The sequence below is a fragment of the Ammospiza caudacuta genome, chromosome 10, assembly GCF_027887145.1.
Source record: "Ammospiza caudacuta isolate bAmmCau1 chromosome 10, bAmmCau1.pri, whole genome shotgun sequence".
NCBI classification, from domain to species: Eukaryota; Metazoa; Chordata; class Aves; order Passeriformes; family Passerellidae; genus Ammospiza; species Ammospiza caudacuta.
In genome coordinates this window covers 6943214-6963828 of record NC_080602.1, presented here as the reverse complement: position 1 = coordinate 6963828, position 20615 = coordinate 6943214, and the positions used below count along the sequence as shown (strand labels likewise).

Sequence of the window (20615 nt, the reverse complement as noted above, 5' to 3'; positions counted from 1 at the left end):
ATACATCTGCACAACCCCAGCACCTCCCATCCCTGCTCTGTATTCAAATGAGGTCATTGGTCCTTCACTCCTGTGCAATTCTTCCCTTGAATTGGGTTGGTGTCTCGAATTGGGTCAGTGGTCTTAGGGGATGAAGTCAGGAATGTCTTCATCAGGTCTCTGTGACCCTCTGGCACCATCCAAGGTCCCCTGCTTAGTGATTGATTGACATCAAGCCCAGGTGCTAACCATTGTTCTACTGGTTTCAAGATGTTCTTATAACAGTTCACTTCCTCCACTTCCCTCTCCTAATGGTAAACAATAGAACAATCTGCTCCAGCTTAAGCATCTCATAATCATTAACCTATGGTCTGCCTATCTAACCTACATCCTGATCAATGGGAATTGCTTCTAACCCTCAGCTGAAATCTGAACTCTTTAAAATCATGCTTCAGCTATGCCCAGGGAGAAGGGGGCTGAATGAGCTGAGTAAGAACTGTAGGAGAGCTAAGCAGATGTCAGCAATCTGTGCTCTGCTTTAAACTGGGAAGCCAAGAGACAAAGGGCGTTTCCAGGCACCAGTGCAGAGAGCTGCTGGATCAGCCTTTGGCAGGGGCTGGAGGGGTCTGGCTGTGCCTTCAGAGGGAGCTTGCACAGTCAAGACCTTATGATGGCAAAGCTCAGGTTTGGCCGGTCCTGGAGGTCCCCTTCCACCCATGCCCTCACTTGGGATGTTCCCAACCTCTGTGGGTTGAGGAGAATTCACGGAAATGGCCTCAGGGTCAAGGAATGAAGTGCAGGGCCAGCCAGGACGAGGGAGCCCAAGGTTCTGGTGGGACTCTCAGCCATATTTTCTGTTTTGTCTGCAGAAGGGAGCTGAAGGAGCCAGCTCAAAAGGTCGAGGAGGAGGCAAAAGCCTTAGAGGAGGAAGAGAGGAGGAAGGAGGAAGAGAGGCAGAAGAAGGGAAAGAAGAGTGTCTCTGTTGGCAAGCAACCTCCAATACCAGCAAAGGGGAAAACCAAGACCCGAGAGAATAAGGAAACCAAAATTCCAAAAAAAGAAACCAAAATCCCAGAGAGGAAGGAAAGCAAAGCATCAGAAGGGAAGAAAATCAAAGCATCAGAGAAGAAGGACACCAAAGCATCAGAGAGGAAGGAAACCAAGATCCCAGAGAAGAAGGAAGACAAAGACCCAAAGAAGGCGGAACCCAAAGCTCCAAAGAAGGGAGAACCCAAAGCCGTCAAGAAGGGGGGAACTGAAATCCCATAGGACTAAGCTAAGATGGAGAAGAACTCTTTATTCTTTATTCATACAACTCATTTTACACAGTTTAACAGACCTTGTGTGCACCTTTAGTTCATTCAAAGGTTTCTTATCAGTTAGTCGATTATTGGTTAATAAAATAGATTTTACTTGTGCATCAAATCTCTCTATTGTATTGTTTACCTCTTCACTGATTCTCATGGGACAAATTACTTGTTATTGCAGGTGCATTTGTTTTTCACCCTCAGAATAGAATGGTCACAAAGTCTCATTCTCAAAATAGCTTCACATGGGAACTTGTAACTGCTTAGTTGCACACAGAAGAGATGATAGGCCAGCTATTGATGTGGCTGAACAAGGCTTCATTTCAAAAGGCTTTTCTGTCGCAGACATTTTTTCACAGAAAACCTTTCTTTCAGTTTTCTGTGTCTTCTGGAAGGCTGAGGCCTCAGAGGAGAACATAAACAATTATTATCAGCTTCTGGGGAATGCAACAGGGGCACCTATTTTGATTGGTGATTGGTTCATGTTCCCATGTTTATAATTAAGGGCCAATCACAAAGTGTAAGCCAGGGGACTGAGTCCTTGGCCACAGCTTTGTTGGGATTCTTTTCTATCTCTTCCTAGCTAGCCTAGCTGCTCTGCAAACCTCTCTCCTTATTCTTTCTAGTATAACTATAATGTATTATATCTTATATTAATAAATTCAGCTTTCTGATTCAAGAAACAAGATTCACCGTCTCTCTATCACCAGCAGCGCCCACTCAGGCGCGGTAATATCTGGTGACCCGACGTGTCAGAGCAAAAATTAATTTAATAAGACCAGAGGAGCAAAATTGCTGCACTGGGTAAAATCCTGTATGTGTGGCATTTGATGGTTGCTTTGAAGTGACCAAAGAAAGTGGATTCAAGCCAGGAGCTGAAGAACTGAAGATCCTGATTTGGACAGAGTTCACAGCCAAGGCTGACCACAACAGAACCTTCTTCTGGAAAACCATCAGGAAAGATGATGGAAAAGGGCAGCAGACCTGTGGAGCTGGCCAGAGCAAGCTGGACTCTTTTAGAAGGTACTGTGGGCTTTTCTATCCCTGATGAACCAGCCCTTCATAGCTTGTGGCTGTTTGTTTGGTAGACACATGCCTTGCCAGAAGACATTCAGTTCTCCGCTTCAGAGGAAAAGCTTATTGCCCTCTGGAAATATTGGTGCAGAGAAGATGGTTGCTTTTTGTCAGAAACAGATATCTATGGGTTCTTTCGATGGGCAAAGCTTTTTGGGTTTTTTACTGATGTCCTGTACGCTTTAGATGTTTTCGTCTGGGAGTGCATGGACTCAATTATCCAGTGCGTCTACAGTCAGGGACGCGTGTTGCCTTCTATCTACCCAGCATTTATAAAGCTTTTCCCAGTCCTGAAGCGCAGAGCAGCTTGTTTTCAATGGATCTCTAACTGTTATGGAAAAGCTCCGTTTCCACCGCCCTTGGCAGAAGACCCCATGGGTGATGACTTTGGGCTTTTCGCCCCCCCCTGCTTCGCGGCGCGGGGGGCTGAAACTTCGCGGCGCGAAGAAGTTTTTTTTACTCTTGCTCCGGAGCATGCTCAGATGGAGTGTTGTCCTCCCCCCCCTTCTCTCTTTCCGGGGGGATGGGAGTGGCCGCTCAAGCCAGCGCCGGCCTCTCAGACTCCGCCTCCTTCACACATCGGAGCGGCACCGGTCTCCGAGGCTTCCTCCACGCCCCTGCTAGAGCCGTCACTCCAGGAGGTCCCGCCCGCGGTTTCACCGGCCTCCCCGCCCCCGCCAGAGCCTGTGTCGGAGAAGGCAGAAGAGAACAGCACTTTCGGCGATTGACCTGTTGCTAAGCAACAGCGATGCCCCGCCGCTTCTCCCGGCTCCGCTGCTGCCTGTTTGCGCTCCGAAGGAGACTGCGACTGCGCCTCTGCAGCAGACCCCGGAGTCAGCGGCGGGGCACGGCGCCGGCCCCGTGTCGTGCCTGCCGCTGCTTTCAGGGCTGGGGGACGCGGCGGAGGTGGGTTCTCGCGCATCCCCGCCGCTTCAAGCCGAGACAGTCCCAGAGTCAGCGGCAGAAAACGGCGCTGAACCTGCGGGACTCTCGGAGCAGCCCGCGGCTGATCCCACGATCAGCGTGATTCCCTCCTCGGCCGGCTCCTCCGTGGCCAGAGTCACTGCCGCGTTCCAGGCCAGCCCCAGCGTCATCCACAGCCCCGTGGGCCCCCACCCTGGCCCAGCGCCCCCCATGGCCGGCCCGCCAGCCCCGGGCCCGCTCCAGGAAGCAGCCCCGGAGTCTGGTCTCTCCTTCAGTGGAGCGGGGGCTGCCCGCCAGCTGACTCTTGCGGCAGTCCAGCTGCCGGCTTTCAAGCTCGGCGGTTTGGGGGGTGGTGTTTCGGTTGCTGTCCCATAGAGGCTGCCATCTCTGCCGCCCATCTTGTGCCCTAGCGGCGAGGGGGAGGGGGCTCCCAAAAGTTCTGCCTCTGGTCCCCAGCCCGGTGGGGGTGGTGACATGTTGCTGCGGGAAACAAACATTCCCAGACCCGAGATGAAGATTCTCGGGGCAGCTTCTATTTCCCTGCTGCTGGCATGCCTCAGTGGTTTAGGGGAAAGGAAGCGTCTCACTACCCGTGCTGCCATTGTACTGGCAGCAGGGTTCAGGCCTGTGGATATGCAGAGCCTTCCTCATGGGTTTGGCCTGGGGCGTTGGGCTCAAAAAATTCCTGGGCTGGTCCCACTGCGTGGCCTCCTTATGTTTTTGGGGACTCTGGTTTCTCCTACCGGTCCTGGTCCCCCTGTGTGAGCCAGTTTTGGGGTTCCTGGTCCAGTATGGGCCAGGGCCCCCAGGGCCTTTCCTTGTCTGGCACTGCTCTGCTCGGGTGCTGCTCTTTTGTTTTTCAATTAAAAAAAAAAAAAAATTAAAATTAAATAAAAAAGATTGAAAACAGCGGGCAGCAGCTCTGAAGCATTGAAGGGCCAGAAAGGACATTCCACAAACTGTTTAAAAATTGTGTTATGACTGTCAATGGTTTTTTGATAACTATTGATGGGATTCCTTTTGCAGCAAGTTGTTTTCAGGACCAAAAAGGACTCTCAGATATTCCAAGGGAAACAACTTTGGCTCTTGGACTGTTCCTGAAACTCAGCTGCATGGACTCAAATTCTCTTTGCATTGTATTTTGCATTTTTCTTATATTGTAGCATTGTTCTAGTGATTTGTTAGTTATTGTATATTCTACAGGTGAAGAAATTTCCTGTTCATTCCACATCAGCATTTTTTTTATTTTATACAATTTAGAAAGGTGAGATGTCGCAGACATTTTTTCACAGAAATCCTTTATTTCAGATTTCTGTGTCTTCTTGAAGGCTGAAGCCTCAGAGGAGAACATAAACAATTATTATCAGCTGCTGGTAAATGCAACAGGGGCACCTATTTTGATTGGTGATTGGTTCATGTTCCCATGTTTATAATTAAGGGCCAATCACAAAGTGTAAGCCAGAGGACTGAGTCCTTGGCCACAGCTTTGTTGGGATTCTTTTCTATCTCTTCCTAGCTAGCCTAGCTGCTCTGCAAACCTCTCTCTATATTCTTATTAGTATAGTCATAATGTATTATATATAATATCTTAATAAATCAAGCCTTCTGATTCAAGAAACAAGATTCACCGTCTCTCTATCACCAGCAGCGCCCACTCAGGCGCGGTAATACTTTTCTTCTATCATTATTCTACCTATGACATCCCCCGGTGTGTCCTTGGACCCACATTGTCACAACTGACCCACGGTTCCATGAGGTTCCCCTGTGTCACCATGGTCACTGTCAGAGGCTGGATGAGATCAATGTCCTGAGACACTGTGGGATGAGCTGTCAATCAGTCACACAGTGGGTACAGTGCTAACCCAACCTGATTGCCTGTGTGATCAGAAATCCCACCTGGGGGAGGCTCACAAGGGCCTGGGGGCTTAAAATATAGAGCACAAGGTGAGCTCCTGGTATGGACTCTGCCCTCTCCTGGGGTTTGTGTCTCACCCACACTGGAACCCTAGGAGCTGTTAGTCATATATGTGTCTTTCTATAGAGCTTCTGTCTTTCTGTCTCTCTCTCTTTCTTCTTGTTCTAATGCTCTTTATATGGAACATTTTTGGATACCCTAACAGCTTACGTGTTTTAATGTTTCCAGGATAAATGGGCTAAGTTAATGAAGTTACTGCTATGATTAGTGTTTTATGTGTAATTTGATGTTGCGTTAAATCCTATTCCAAAGTTCTTGATTTTTTGCACTTTGCCAGTAGAATTTTGTGTCATTTTGACCTCTTACAAATATCTGGCTGGTGTTTTTCCTGTGCACCAAATTTGAGTAAAGGTGGCAGATGAATTGGTGAGTTGGCACGCAAGCCCTGAATGGAGCTCCGGGTGCGTGGAGGATCGGGGCAGTGTGAGTCGCGCACAATCCCTGCAGTGGGGGGACACGGGTCCCTAGCGGGGTTTAGGGTGCCCCGAGTACAGCGGCAGCACTGAGTAGAGCCAAGAGGGCCCCAGTGCCCAGGGTGGAACGGCGGTGCTGGGGGTTCAGGGTGCCGCCCTTCAGGTAGAAACCGTAAACCCACTGAAGGCCCCTGAGGGGATTGGGGTCACAGGGCAGGGCAGGGCTGGGCTTACAGGGCAGGGCAAGGCTGGACCTGCCCCTTCCTCCCCCACACACAAAATGTTTAGAGCCAGCAATCTCCTCCAGTCTGTCAAAACAGGCAGTGTTGGAGGTGAAATCCCAATTGTGGCCATGGGCACCTGGCTGAGAAGGACAGTTCTTTTCCATGGGAAGGAAAGCACAGAGCCTCAAGGTTTGGAAGGCAAGTGAGAGCCTCAGCAGGCCACGGCCAGCTAGATTGTCAGTAATTGCAGAGTTTGGATTTAGGGAATTTTGGAGGTGGAAACCCAATCTCAGCCATGGGCACCTGGAGAAGCAGACAGTTCTTTCCTTAGGAAGGAGAGCATGGAGCCTTTCCCAATGTTTTGGGGACGGATGAGAGGTGACCCTTGTGAAACCACTGCCAGACAGACTTGTCCTGGCAATATTCCTATTGGAAGAATCCCTGGATATAAGGACCTCTGGAGGTGAAATCCCAATTCTGGCCATGGGTGCCTAGAGCAGGAGGACAGTTCTTTTCCATTGGGAAGGAAAGCACAGAGCCTCAGTGCTTCAGCAGCAGATGAGAAGTGACACTCAACATGCAAAGGTCAGTTGGACCAGTCAGGCAGTCTATGGGAGGCCAAAGCAGCCAGACTTGTTTTGTGTTCCCTTGGTTTTGTGGGGCTCCATATTGTCACAATGGTTCCTTGGATCCATGGGGCCCCGCAGTGTCAGAATGGTGACTTGATTCCATGGGTTCCAGCAGTGTCACAATGGCCCCTTGATTACAAGAAGACCTGCAGTGTCACAAAGGCCTCTTGGTTTCACGAGGCCCCACAATATCACAATGGTCCTCCCAGGATCACAATGGTCTCACTGATTCCATGAGGCCTCACAGCGTCACAATGGTCTCTGCGTTTCCATGAGTCCCCTGAGTGTCACAATGGTCTCTGTGTTTCCATGGTGCCCCTCAGTGTCACCATGGCCCCTTGGTTCCATAACACCCCAAAGTGTCCGAATGGTCTCCATGGTTCCATGCAGACCCACGCTGTCACAATGGCCCCTTGTTTTGATGAGGCCTCTCAGTGTCACAATGATCCCTACATTCCATGGAGCCACACAGCGTCAGTACAGTCCCCATGGATCCATGAGGCCCAGCAACGTCACAGTGCTCTCCATGATTCCATGAGGCCCCACAGTGTCACAATGGTCCCTTGTTGTCACAGGGTCCCACAGTGTCACAATGGTCTCTTGGTCTCACAGGGCCCCACAGGGTCACAATGGTCCCTTGGTTCCATGCCCGGTGCTGCTGCATTCCCCCCTCCCCTTCTCAGGCCGCCCTGCCAGCTGAGAAATGCTCCCTGGGCAACAAATGCTCGCCTTGGCCAACAGCCCCTGGGCTCAGCTCCTCTGCAGCTCATCACAAACACTGTCTGCTCCAGCCACTGCTGCTGCCCAACCAGCTCCTGGTTCCTATAGGAGCAGCCCTGGGACCTGTTTGTGTTCCCTGAGCGGCACAACATCCCTGTTCTCACCCTGCCAAAGAAAGCTGCTGATGCCAAGTGCGGCCAGGATGAACCATTGCTGGGACTGAAGCCCCTCTCTTGGGGCCCTGCAAACAGCGCTCCAAAAGGAGCCCTTGGAGCTCTCCTGGGCCAGCCACTCCCTCTGAGTGGGGCCTCTCCCAGCCGGGAACTCTCCCGTTTGCTGCACTCGGGGATCCTGAACAACAACAGAGCCTGGACCGATCCCCCCACTCCTCCAGGCTCAACCCTTCACCCGCTGGGGAGATGCCAAAGGACCCACAGTGAGCATTTCCTGCCCTCAGGGGAATTGCTCACAGGTGCCTTGCACTGACTCTTTGTGTCTGTGTGCACACAGGAGTGCCTGTGCTGGGGAAATGTGGCAGAAATGCTGCACTCTGAGGGGCTTGAGTGCCTTGGATAGCTGAGTCAGTCAGGCCTGTAGGGAAGGTTAAATCACAAGGCCTAAGTGAAGTTAAATGCTGCTGAGAGGTTTTCTTTTGCTAAGCAGTTACCTTTAGTATAAGTTTTATGTTAAGTTCAATATTGTTAAGTGTTATTCCTCTGTTAAATTGTGAAGTCATAGGTTTAAGTTAGGTTACATGCTGTCATACTCTGCTCTTTTGCTAAACTGTGAGGTTGAAAGTATCAGTTAAGGTTAATGTATAAGTAAAGTCCTGTTAAGTTTGAGCTCTGTTAAGCTTTCAGGCCATGTTCCTTTTATCCTTGCCCTTGCTGTCCTTGTGTCACTCACACATGCACACACAGGGACAGTTCCAGGTTAATTTCTGGTTTTATTGCCTGGATTCTGTTTGGTTTTGTAGTTGCTTTGTTTCCTTGGTGTGCCTGAAGTGTCCAGTCAGGAGCACAGTGACTCTTGCCAAGGAACTTTGTGCTGCTGTCCCTTAATATTAAATCTGGTTTTGGCTGATCCCTTGCTGGGGGTTTTTCAGCGCTCTCAAGGCCTCGTTTGTAACAGGGTGAAGGAGCCCTGGCCCAGGCTCTGGCCCTGGGGGACATGGGGACGCTGCCGGGGAGTCCCTGTCCCCCTGTCCCACCCCCAGGGCCCCGTCCCCGTGTCAGGCTCTGGGGTCGATCCCGTGGAACATCCTCTGGGGGAGGCTGCGGGGCCGGGGGACCCGGGGGGACAGGGGACCCCGCTGTGCACGAGCAGGGTTGGACTGCTCTGGGGGGAACTGTGAGGGGGGCCGGGGCAGAGTGACCTCACACTGCACCTGTGATGTCACATTGCCCCTGTGATGTCACACAGCTCCTGAGATGTCACACAGCCCCTGTGATGTCATGCTGCCCCCATGATGTCACACAGCCCCTGTGATGTCACACTGACCCTGTGATATCACACTGACCCTGTGATATCACAGAGCCAACTCTATGTCACCCTGTGATTTCATACAGCAGTGCTGTGACATCGCAGAAGACTGATGTCACAAAGTCACCCTGTGATGTCACAATCTGGTCTGTGATGTCACAGCCTCCTCTATGATGTTACACAGCCACCAGGTGAGGTCACAACCTACTCTCTGATGCCTCAGAGCCACCCTCTATGAGAGCAGACACTGCTCTATAGCCTCACACCCTGCTCTGTGATGTCACAGCAAGCTCTGTGATGTCAAAGCCAGCTTTGTGATGTCACACAACCCTCAAGAACCCTTAAGAACTCAGTTCTATTGAAACACTGAAGTTTCTTGTACTTTGAAGAGATCCCTGTCAGGGACACCACAGGGAAAGTGTCCCCAGGCCCCAGGCAGAGCAGAGAACTGGAGGCAGTGATGACAGGTGGGGACAAAGAGAAGCCAAGTCTTGGTGCCCTGGGGCACAGCAGGGTCTGTGCCACCAAGGGCTGTGAGGAGACACCTTGTCCTGAGGCACGGGGGCCTCCTGGCACAGCCCCAGCCAGGCTGGGCACTGTCAGCCCCTTGTCCTGCCCTCAGCATCCTCCCCTAGCCCACATCCCATGGCCTCAAGGATCTGCTGGAAGGAGTCCCTGGGGAGCCTTGCTCAGGAATGGTCCTGGGGGCTCCTTCATGCTTCCAGGGACTGCAGGTTTTTCAAAGGACTTTGGGTTTTGCTTTTGCCTTGGAGTCTCTGAGAGCTTTGTGCAATCATGGCCTCTAATTATGTGTTGCAATTAGTCCTTAGAGAGGCTTTGTCAGTAACACCACTCAGTGGGGCTCATAAATGCTTCAAGGTACTTCAGTTCTTTTAAGGTATTTGGTGTTTCCCTTGGGATAGACTCTGGGAGATATTTGTCCAATCATGGCCCCAATTATCTGCGTTAATTAGTCCCTGGAGAGCTTTGTACTGACACGAAATGGGGCTCATTAATGCTTTGAGACACTCAAGGTGTTGAAGGTACTTTAGATTTTCTTTTCCACACTGTCTGAGAGGTTTTTGTGCCATCCTGGCCACAAATTCTCTCCTCCAAGGAGTCCATGAGGAGCCTGTGTTGGAGAGGGACCTCAGAGGGAGCCATGAATGCCTGGAGACACTTGGGGTGTTTCCTCTGCCTTTGACTCCTGGCAAGGTTTGTGCAATCTCCTCCCAGGCCCTGAGGTTCAAGGGCTCACTCCAAATGCACAGTGAGGCTCATGAGGATCAAGCAAGTCCTGACAAACCCTGGCTCTGCCTTGATTTCCCTCTGCTCCAGTGTAGTTCATTAGGAGGTTTTCCTTTGACAGTTATGGAGAAATAGTTCAAAGAGCTTCCAGGAAATATGTAGTCCTATTTTAAAGGGTGTCTTTTTATTGCTGTTCTTATTACACAAGAGGTGATTGCAGCATTCAGTGACTGATATTGATCCAGGGACTCTCCTAAGGAGCCCTGGCCTGCTCAGAGAAGTGGTGCCTTGAGCTCTGAGCCAGTGTGGACAACCTTGCTTCATATTTCCCAAGCCCATGGTCTCTCTCCTCACTCACCTGGAACCTGCTTTGCTTGGAGAAGTGGCTGCACACAGCCAAAGAGGGATTTTCCTTCATTTGTTTTTGAAGCAATCTAAAACTCCTGAGTTTCCCCACTGAAAACAGACATCCTCCTCAACTGTGTGCCAAGCCCAAGCTGCCACCAGAAGCACTCCAGACCTGCCCTGGGCCAGCTGTGAGGGTGCATCATCATCCCAACATGCAGTGGTGCCATTGCAAGGGACTGTTGCCATGGACACTGCAAGGACCCCACTGCTGGGTTTGGGTGCCATGGCAACCCCCATCAGTTCAGGTTTCCTTGGAAACCAGCCCAAGGAGCCATTTCTGCAGCCAGGTTCCATGGCCACTTGCCTGCAGAGCTGTTGCTGCCCTTGGCTGCCATGGCAACCCTGGGACAAAGCGGTGCCAGGGCTGTTCCAGGTACAATTGCAGTGACACTCGTTGGTGCCACCAGGTGCCATGGCAACGGCCACGGGGACCGGTCCTTGGTTTGGTGCAATGGCAACCAATGCCCGGACCCGTTGTGATGGTTGGTGGCCATGGAAAGCTGCCCTGGGCCCTTGCTCAGGGCTGGTGTCAGTGCCCAGAGCCAGAGGGGATCCCTTGCTGGGGGCTGTGCCATGGCCACCTGCCCTGTGCCGCGCTGGCCGCTCTGGCACCAGGAACCAGCAGCCACCGGCACTGCCAGGGCCAAAGGCCAGGTCAGCCAGACAGAAAGGGGCAGGGCTGGGCACTGTTTCCATGGCAACCGGCACTGGGGGGACACCTGGGTCACCTGGCCTGGCAGTTGCCATGGAAACCCCCGGCAGGGACTGAGGGCACAGCCCCTGGCACTGAGACACTGCTGGGCCGGGTGCTGAGCACAGCGCTGAGCACGCAGAGATGGTTTTGTTCTTGCTGAGCTGCAGCACAGCCAAGGCCTGTCCTGCCCCTCGTCCAGCCACGCTGGGGAGGGGCTGGGGCTGCGGGGGAGCTGGGCAGGGGACACAGCCAGGACAGGGGACCCCAACTGAGCCCGGGCATAGCCCAGAGCAGAGCACATCATGCTCAGGGTATGAAGGGGGGAACAGGGAGGAAGGGGGGAATTTTGGAGGGAGGGCTTTTGCCTTCCCAGGTAACACTTAGGCAAAAGGGGGCCCTGTTTCACCAGTGGGCAGGGTCACTACCAAAGACACAGACACCAAGTTAAGGAATTGTGTCATTTATATCATGCACAGCTGCAGAGATTTACAAAAGGATAAGCTCAGCAAAGCACATCATCATTAGCAAAGAATTACAAAAGAAGCTCAGCAATCCATCATAACCCATCATTATATTTTGATGACCAATCCCTTGGTGAAACACCAGAGGTATTTGTGGCAGACAAAGATTCTGGCTGACTATCAAGGTACACCTTACAGACATCAGTAGTACTTTAGTGACACCGTTCTTCATTATTTTTTCTCAATCTCATTCGAGTTAGGAACAAGAATTCTGTTGTCCATGGAGCTGGCACCTTTTTAATTCCAGAATAATGCCCCCAGGCCCTTTGCTGTTCAGCTTTACCATGCTGTCTGTGGCTAACAAGGCTTGGGGGGCCCTTTCCCCTCTGGCTGGAAGGGGCCGGGTCCCAGTCCCTGAGGGGCACCCAGGCTCCTGGATGGAATTGCTGTGCAAGTCCCTCAGTGTCACAGCAGCCTTCGCACGGAGCCCCGTGGATCAGAGCATTTTCCACAGGGGCCCTTAGAGCAAACAGGGAGATCTGGTCTGGCAGGATGTGTTAAACAATATAAAAAATATATACATATTTTTTACACATATGTGTATACACATATATACCCACATATATATGTGAATATATTAATATATATATATATATGTCTTTATATACTATAAATATGTATATAGATATTTATTATATCAATATTTCACTTGTACAAATGCATATTAGCTCAAGATTAAAACCTTCTGTTGCTCCATGTGGGAGCATTCCAATAATCATTGTTCCTTCTGAAAGTGCTGTTTCCTATGTACTCTCAACAAATTCATCTTTGTCTGCCCAAACCCACAAGGTGTTTTCCTTTTCCATTTGCAATTTTTGGATGCACTTGAAGCCATCCAGGGGTGCAGCTTCTTTTACCCGACTGCCCCACTGCTCACAAGGGGCTCCGACCTCAGCCCACTCCAGAGCCAGGGAACTCCAGGGAAGGGCTTCCCAGCTGGCAATTTCTGATGGGACTGATTCCTCACATTTACATTGAACAAATGACATTTTGTTGGCATCTGGCCAGACTGTGCCAGTTTTGTTTTACCAGTGGGCAGGGTCAGCACCAGAGATACAGACTCCAGCTGAAGGAATCAGTGTCATTTCCTGCAGCTCAGAGCAGCAAAGAATCACAAAAGGAGCAGCTCAGCAATGCACCCAAGCATCCCCACCAAAGATTGCCTGCAGTGATTAACAAAGATCCAGCAGCATTTACCCTCAGCCTTTACCATCCCCCAGACCCACACAGCAGCTGGGGAAGCTGTCACAGCCAAGGGCTGCAGAGCCACTCCTGGACACTGGGAATTCCTGCAGGTGCCTCCAGCCCCAGGTGAGGCTCCAACCCCGCTGGGAGAGGGCCCAGCTCTGACAGTGCTGAATGAACAAACTGACAGCACTGCTAGTGTGGCAACATCTGCTTTCATCCTCCTCTTGGGTCCCTCCCAAAGCCTGGCCAGGGCTCAAGGAGGAACCAAGGGAGCTGACTTTGACCATACAGCCCCAAACAAGGCCAGATGTCAGATTTCATGGCCTTGTCTGGCTTCTAAATACACAAAGGTCAATACATGTTTCACTAAGGAGTGGCTACATCTATCACAGTGTTAATGACCATGCATATTTCATCAGGGAGCAGATACAAAGATAACCTTTGCTTGGAAGGTTCATCCAGAGGCCACCTTTGGCTCAGGGCCTGCTGTCCAGGCCTCACTCAGGGCTGGTGTCCAGGCCTTGGCACTTCAGGGACGTGGTTTAGTGCTGGGCTTGGCACTGCTGGGTGACCGGCTGTACTGGGTGAGCTCAGAGGGCTTTTCCAACAGAAAGGATTCTGTGATTCCATGATTATATCCGCTGCATTCAGCTGGGGCTATTTTAGCAGCATTCCTTTGCTCCAAAAGTTCCCTCTTGCCCAGCTCCTGTGGCCTGAGGCTTCAGCTCCTTCAGCTCCTGGTGCTGAGCTGCTCATGCTGAACAAGACGGCTCGGAGAGAAGAACACAGTCCATGCAATTCCTTCTGGGACACGGAGAGGGGAGGCTGTGCAAACAGGAGCTTGTTTGCTGTGGCCTCCTCCTCTGCCCTTCACACTTTTCAGCGCTTTGAACCAGCCAAGAGCTTTCTCCAAGAGTGCAATGGAGCAGCTGTTCCTGCTCCCAGGCCTGGCTCTCTCCAGTCTCTGCCCTTGCCTGCTTCTGTCCCTCTTGCTGTGCCCTCTGTTCCCCCAGGGCTCGCTGGCTGCTGCCCAGGACTGTGGCACTGGCACAGATCCAGTGCTCCAGAGCCTCCTTTCTGTGCCCTTGCAGCTGCCTGGGCACAGCAGCCTTTTCCATCTGGAAGCTCCCCATGGACAGGGAGTGCCCAGCTCCGTTCCTTGCACAGCCTCCAGGAGCCCAGGGCTGCCATCTCCAGTCCCTGCTGGCCCTGGGGGCTCCCAGGTGCCTCAGGCTGCTGTGACACCGCTGCACACGGGAGGGAAGAGGGGCAGGGGCTGTGCTCAAAGTCAGCTCCATGTGCTGCTGCTGCTGCTGTGGGGTCATTTGTGCAGCCCTGTCTGCCCAGAGTCAGGGATCAGATCCTGCCAGTCTCTTCCAGCCCTGGCTGCTCAGAGTTTGGGCCTTGGAGCCCCAGGTGGCCAAAGGCAGCTGCTGCTGGTCCCTCTGTGTGCCCGTGTTCAGCAGTGCTGCTCCATCAGTCTGTGCCCAGCAACGGGAAAAAGCCTCAGCCCTGCAGGGCCAGGAGCTGCTGGGCTCTGCCTGAGCAGCTCAGCCAGCAGGAAGGGAGCTGCTCCACACGGGAACCAGGAGCAAAGGATGTTCCTTTGATAGGACATGTTTTCTATTGAAAGGAAAAAAAAGGAAAAAGTAATCAAAAACTATATAAAATGTGAAAGATAAAAAAAAACCCCAAGTGTGCAGTGAAAAGTCATCTCTAACTTTGAATTAAGAGGCAACTGATCTTTTGAAAAGAAAAGTTATTTACTTTGTAAATGTGCTGATGGCATGGATCCATCTTACTGACCTCAGCAGTCTTTTTAAAAAGTTTTTGGGGATTGTTTCCAATATTGTTATTTTAAATTGTGGTCGAGGCAAGAGGAAGTTGCTTTGTGCCCTTCCAGCTCCAAGCAGGACTGGGAATGGAAACTCTTTCAAAGCCCAAATCCTTTACAAGACGACCTTCCTTCTCAGCCTGGGAATGAGCGGAACATTCCCATTGAAACTTTCAGGGATTTCTTAGAGTCACAAAGTCCCTCTGACAGCTTTTTGCTCTGGTGTGGAAGTGCAGAAGGGCAATTCTCCATCCACCAGCTCCAGACTGCACTGCCTCAGGAGCACGGCCCACTCGCCAGCTTTGGCCCACTCGTGGCACTTCTAGAGGAGGAAGAAAGTGCAATTGCACAATTCCAGCCAATAAAGAAGGAAGAATGGGACAGACAAAACACCCTGTGCAGATCCAGGCGTTCAGCTGCTACTATGGAGAGTTTGGGTCCTTGCCAGTTGGATGTGTGTCCCCAGCTGCAATCTCTGGGCCTGCAGCAGAGTCTCACTCACCTGCCAAAGCAGAAAGCTCAGGCGCTGTGCTCACAACGGGCTCGTCTGATGCAGAGCTGTCAGAGCAATGTGAGGGCAGAGCCAGCCCAGCTGGGCCCAGGGCTGAGCCCAGCTGAGCCCTGGCAGAGCCCAGAGCAGCCTCAGCAGCCGCAGAGCCCGGCTGCAAGGAGAGAAAGCAGAAACCGCCCGTCAGCTGAGGGCTCCTGTGCCCTTGTGCCAAGGCCTGCGGTGCCCAGGCCATGCTGGCAGTGCCCAGAGCTGCCCATCCCTGCTGCCTTTGGCAGCAGAGCAGGAGGGCAGCACATGTGCCCAGCCTGCAGCCAGCCACGGCACATCCAGCCCTCAGCAGCTGCCCAGAGCCAAAAAGCAGCTGGGCAGCTGACTGAAGAATTCATTGTATCTGCCCCAGCAAAGGGGGAACCTTTGGTGCCCAGCTGTGCCATGCCCAGATCCGGGAGCAACCCCCTGCCTATAGACTCACCTGCAAATTGGACCTGGAGCCTGGCTTTGAAGAAGGTGCCAGAATCCAAGTCCATCATCTTCAGCTGGCCAGGCCAAGGAAGAGATTGTCATCTTTGAGGTTGTCCTTGGTGTCTCCAGCACCAGCCCCATTTGGAACAGCTTCTCCAGGGGCTCCTTCTCCTTCCCTGGGGTCAGACCAGGCTGTCAGGGCTCTGCCCAGGGCCCCAGCCATCCATGAACCATACAAACAAAACCAGGGGGATGGTGGCCACCAGTGCTTGTCACACCGGGTCTCCAGCTCAGCTCCAGCCCAAGAGCTGCATGTTCCCTTCTGCTGACCCCTGCTCAGAGCTACAGGCAGGACAAAACCAGCCTGGTTTGCTTTGCCACTGATTGCCAAGAGATGTGTGGAGCTGGTACCTGCCAGGCCCCTGGATCCAACTGTGCACGTGGATCTCTTCAGTCTTCTAGGGCAGAGGAACACCCTTCACCCAAGGATGACAGAAAAGATCTTCTAAGGATGGCCTGTCCGAGGGTTGCATGGACAAACACCTCTTAATGACATCTTGGCACGCTGGGGAGAGAAACCAGAAATCACCAGTCAGTTGGAGAAGTTGCCCTCCTGTTCCCATGCCCAGGTCATGCTGGGTGTGCCCAGAGCTGGGCCTAAACTTCCCCGTGGATGCTCTGTTTGGAGGACAGCAGGAGAGCAGGACATGTGCAACCTCCTCAGCAGCTGCCAGAGTGGTTTGCCCATGAGCCCGCTGCTGTCTCCCAGCACTGGTATTCCCCCCGTGCCCAGAGATGAGGATCCACCTTGAGAGAGCCATCGTGGGAACAAGATTCGCCCCCGGATGATCTCCTGGCCCCTCCTGAATGGGTGCTTCCCCATGACCAGGTGGCACAGCAGGAGGCCCAGGGACCAGATCGTGGCTGCCTCGCCATGGTAGCGTTGGTGCTGGATCCACTCTGGTGGGCTGTAGGACAGGGTTCCTGTGGAACACAGACACAGCTCAGCAGGGGGCTGCTGCTGCTCCCAGAGCCCGGCCCCAGCATCCCTGGGCCTGTGGGGCCGCCCCAGAGGCACACGGGGTGAGCGCTGCCCTCTCACCAGCACTTGGGACTTGTGCACAAACTTGGGGATGGAAAAGAAGCCACTGGTCTTGGAAGAGGGCAGAAGAAACACAAGGAAGGCCCAACCATGACACACAAAGGAAAAACCCACCCAGTAGTGGAGAAAACCCACTCTCCCTCCCACCCAGAACAACTCGGCCTTAGCATCAATCCCATCCCAGTGCTGCACCCAGGCTGGGCCACGAGATGCCCAGGAGCACACCCTGCGAGGGCTCACCTGCAAACTGCGTGTAGGCTGTGTCTTGGAGGAAGGCGCCACAGCCAAAGTCGATCAGTTTCAGCTGCCCGCTGGCCAGGTCGAGCAGGACATTCTCGGGCTTGATGTCCCGGTGCAGGACCCCGCAGCTGGTGCAGTGCCGCACGGCCTCCAGCACCTGGCGGAACAGCTCCCGCGCCTCCTCCTCCGGCAGGAACCCCCGCTCCGCCAGGAAACCCGAGAGCTCCTGGCACCGCTCCGGACGCTCCAGCACCAGCAGGAAGCTGTCGGGGAGCTCAAGCCACTCCAGGAGCTGAATGACACCGCCACAGCGACCGGACACCTTGGCCAGCAGCACGATCTCCAGGGGTGCGCTGGTGCCGTCGGGCTGCGGGAGGAGCACGACGCCGTCAGTGGGGCCGAGGCCGTGCCGGGGCTCTGGGAGCCCTCAGCCAGCCCGGGATGCTCTGCATGCCCCGCTCAACCCACGCCCGCTCTCCCCGCAGGGCTCACGGCGGCTCCCACCGCGCCGGGCCCCGGCTCCTCCTCGCCCGGCACGGCCCGGCTGCTGCCGCTGGCTCCGCTCACTCACCAGCTCGCCCCAGTGCCGGATGCGATCCCTCGGCACGCGTTTGATGGCCACCTGCGAGCGAGGGAGAGCAGCGGGCTGAGCTCGCCGCCCGTCATGCCCAGACGCATCCTCCTCCTCCTCCTCCCTCCCCTCTGCCTGCGTCCGCCGCCGGCCCAGCCGCTCACCGGGGCGCCGTCCGAGAGCCGCGTGGCCGCAAAGACGCTGCCGAAGCCGCCGCGCCCCAGCAGCGATCCCAGCCGGTACCGCTCCTGCAGGGCCTCCTGCGCCGTCCCTGCGGGCGGGACGCGGCTTTCAGAGCTCGGCCCGGGTCCAGCAACGGCCCCCGAGCGCCCCTCACCCGCCCCGGGCCCGGCATCCCCACCCGCCCCAGGCCCTGGTGGCTTGGGGCCGGCGGCCGCGCTGCCGAGCGGCGGAGCTCGGGCCGGGGAAGCCGCAGCGGAGGCGGAGGGAGCGGCCGCGCCGCGTGTGTGCTCCGCGGGCCCCGGGAGAAGCCGGGGCCGGGACCGGGGTCGGGACCGGACCCTGCGTTGGGTCCGGGTCCGGGCTCGGGCCAGGCGGAGCCGAAGGGCGGCGATGCCGCCCCCGCACCAGGCACTGATGCCCGCCCAGCAGCGCCACCGCCAGTACGGCCAGAGCCGGGCGGAGGCGAGACCGCGGCGGGACGGCCGGGGCCGGGCACGGGGCAGCCCCGCCCGGGGCCGGGGGCGGGCCGGGGGCATGGCCCTGCCCTGCAGGGGAGAGGGAGGCGGGGAGAGGAGAGGGACGCTGGGAAACGGACACTGAGAGAAGGGTGCCCGACAGCGGGAAAGGGAGAGAAAGAGAAATAAAGAGACAAAGAGAAAGTAAAGGAGAAAGACTGTTCAGAAGTATCTGTTTTGGTGCTCTCGCCGCTGCTGCTGCCGCTGCTGCTGCCGCCGCTGCCGCCGCTGCCGCCGCTGCAACTGAAGCACCGGGGCCGTTCGTCCCCGTGTCCGTTCCCCGCTCGCCCCACGAGCCCCACGTTCGAGCCCCGCGCGCCCCGGGGACAGCCCCTCCGTCTGCCCAAACACGGGAACTTTGCAGCCTTGAGCCCAAATGCAGAGCCCTGACTCCTGCACGCTGGCACAGTGATCCCCTCGCTCGCTGCTGGGCATTGTCCTTGCTGAGGATCAAACACTGTCGGGACACTTCCCTTGGGGTAGGATTCCTACCTGAGCCCAGCACTGCACTTACATATCTAGTGTTGCTTTCCAGTAAAAACAGGGGAAGGAAAACTCTGTGTGGCTCATGGTATTTTAGAGTGTCTAAAAATCACTAAGTCACCAATCTTAGAGGTGAGGTGCATCTGGAATTACTGGGATGGAGAAGCAGTGCAACATGGAAAAGGGGAGCATAGAAATAAATAGAGGAAAACACCTTGGATTGTTTCTTTCATTTTCATTTCACTTCTGGAAAGCTGTTTCTGTTTTCCAGGAATCTTCTCCTGTCTGCTCTTCCCAAGAATCTCTCATGGAGAACAAGGTCAAGCTTCTGTCACAAGATTTGCCACCAGGAAATGATGCCACTGGTGAAATTTTCATTGTGACTGTTTGTGCTGGTTTGGGGCAAATTTTGGGAGGAAAGCTCCAAAATGGGTCTGTCTAGAAAGCAAGTTCGAGCAGCCCCTACTCCTAATAGTTCAGGAAAAGACTTCCCTTGAGAAAAGTGAAAAAACCCAAGTTTATTTCACAAGTGAAGTATTCACAAGCATGAAAAATGAATAATATTAAATCAAACTTCTCACAGTAGTGAAGAGATGGCAAATTCAGGAAGTCCTTTTTGTGGGTTGTAGTTGGCTGCCTTGGTCTCTTCTAAGTCCCTCTGGTGCTGGAATGCAGCATCCCAGAGCTCGGGGGGCCACAGGTGTGAGCTGCTGCTGCCGGTGTTTGTCTGGGTTTTCAGTCCAGAGCAGGTGTAAACAGTTCCAAGAAAAAGGAAAGTCACAGTTCCTCCACAGAAAGAGGAACTTCTCTTCCTAAGCTAGCTAAAACCAAATTGCTAGCTAGACCTGGGCTGTGAAGGTATCAGGAAATTTCCAAATCTGGGCACTGGCGGTCCCAGCAAACACCAGAGCTGGATGGTGCTGGAGCCAGAACCTGCAGAGTTACAAATTTTGGCCTTCTGTGCCAGCTAATCCATGGACTTGGGCTGTGCCAGCACCAGGAAGTTTTCAGATCTGGGCGCTGGCGCTGCCAGCCAACACCAGATGTGGGTGGCGTCATTGCCAGCGACAGAAATCTGCCAGATTTGGGCTCTGCTGGCCCTGAGAAATTTCCAAATCTGCGTTCTGGTTACATGACACACAAGATGTGGGGGCGGTGCCAGAGCCAGTAAGAGGAAGCTGCCACAGGTTTTGGATTTCTGTGCCAGCAAATTGCTGCACTTGGGCTGTGCCAGAATTGGGAAATTTCCAGATCTGGGCACTGGCAGTGCCAGCAAACAGCCCATTTCAGGCTCCAGGCTCCAGGAAGGACTGGATCTGGATGCCTTCCTCTTTTCTTTCCTTCCTTCTTTCCTGGGATCCTGCGGCCAGCAAACTCCAGATTGGGCAGTGCTGGCAAGGGGAAATTGACAGGTTTTAGCTTTCTTTGCCAGCGAATTCTGGACATGGGTAGTGCCAGCACCGGGAAATTGCCAGATGTGGGCACTGGCAGTGCCAGCACACACCAGATCTGGGTGGGGAATGTGCCAGCACCAGGAAATTGTGAAATGTGAACTTTCAGTGCCAGCATATTGCTGGAATTATGCTGTGCAGGAACCTGAAAAATTCTGGATCTGGGCACTTGTGGTGTCAGCAAACACAAGACTGGGTTGCTGTAGGTACCAGGTATTTGCTTGGTTTTGGCTTTCTTTGCCAGAAAATTACAAGACTTGGGCTGTGTTGGCACTGGGAAATTCCCGCATCTGGGCACTGGTGGTGCCAGCAACCACCAGATCTTGGCATTGCCAATGACGGTAGCAGGGAATTGCCAGATTGTGGCTTTCTTTACCAGAAAATTGCTGGACTTGGCTCTGCCAGAACAGGGAAATATCCAGATCTGAGCACTGGCAGTGGCAGCAAACACCAGGTCTGGGTGCCTGTATTGGCATC

General features: G+C 53.8%; 1 pseudogene; it reads right to left on the bottom strand.

The window, feature by feature from the left end:
- Positions 1–5723: 5723 nt before the first annotated feature.
- LOC131561690 (serine/threonine-protein kinase pim-1-like) lies at positions 5724–19746 on the bottom strand (annotated as a pseudogene).
- Positions 19747–20615: the final 869 nt, after the last annotated feature.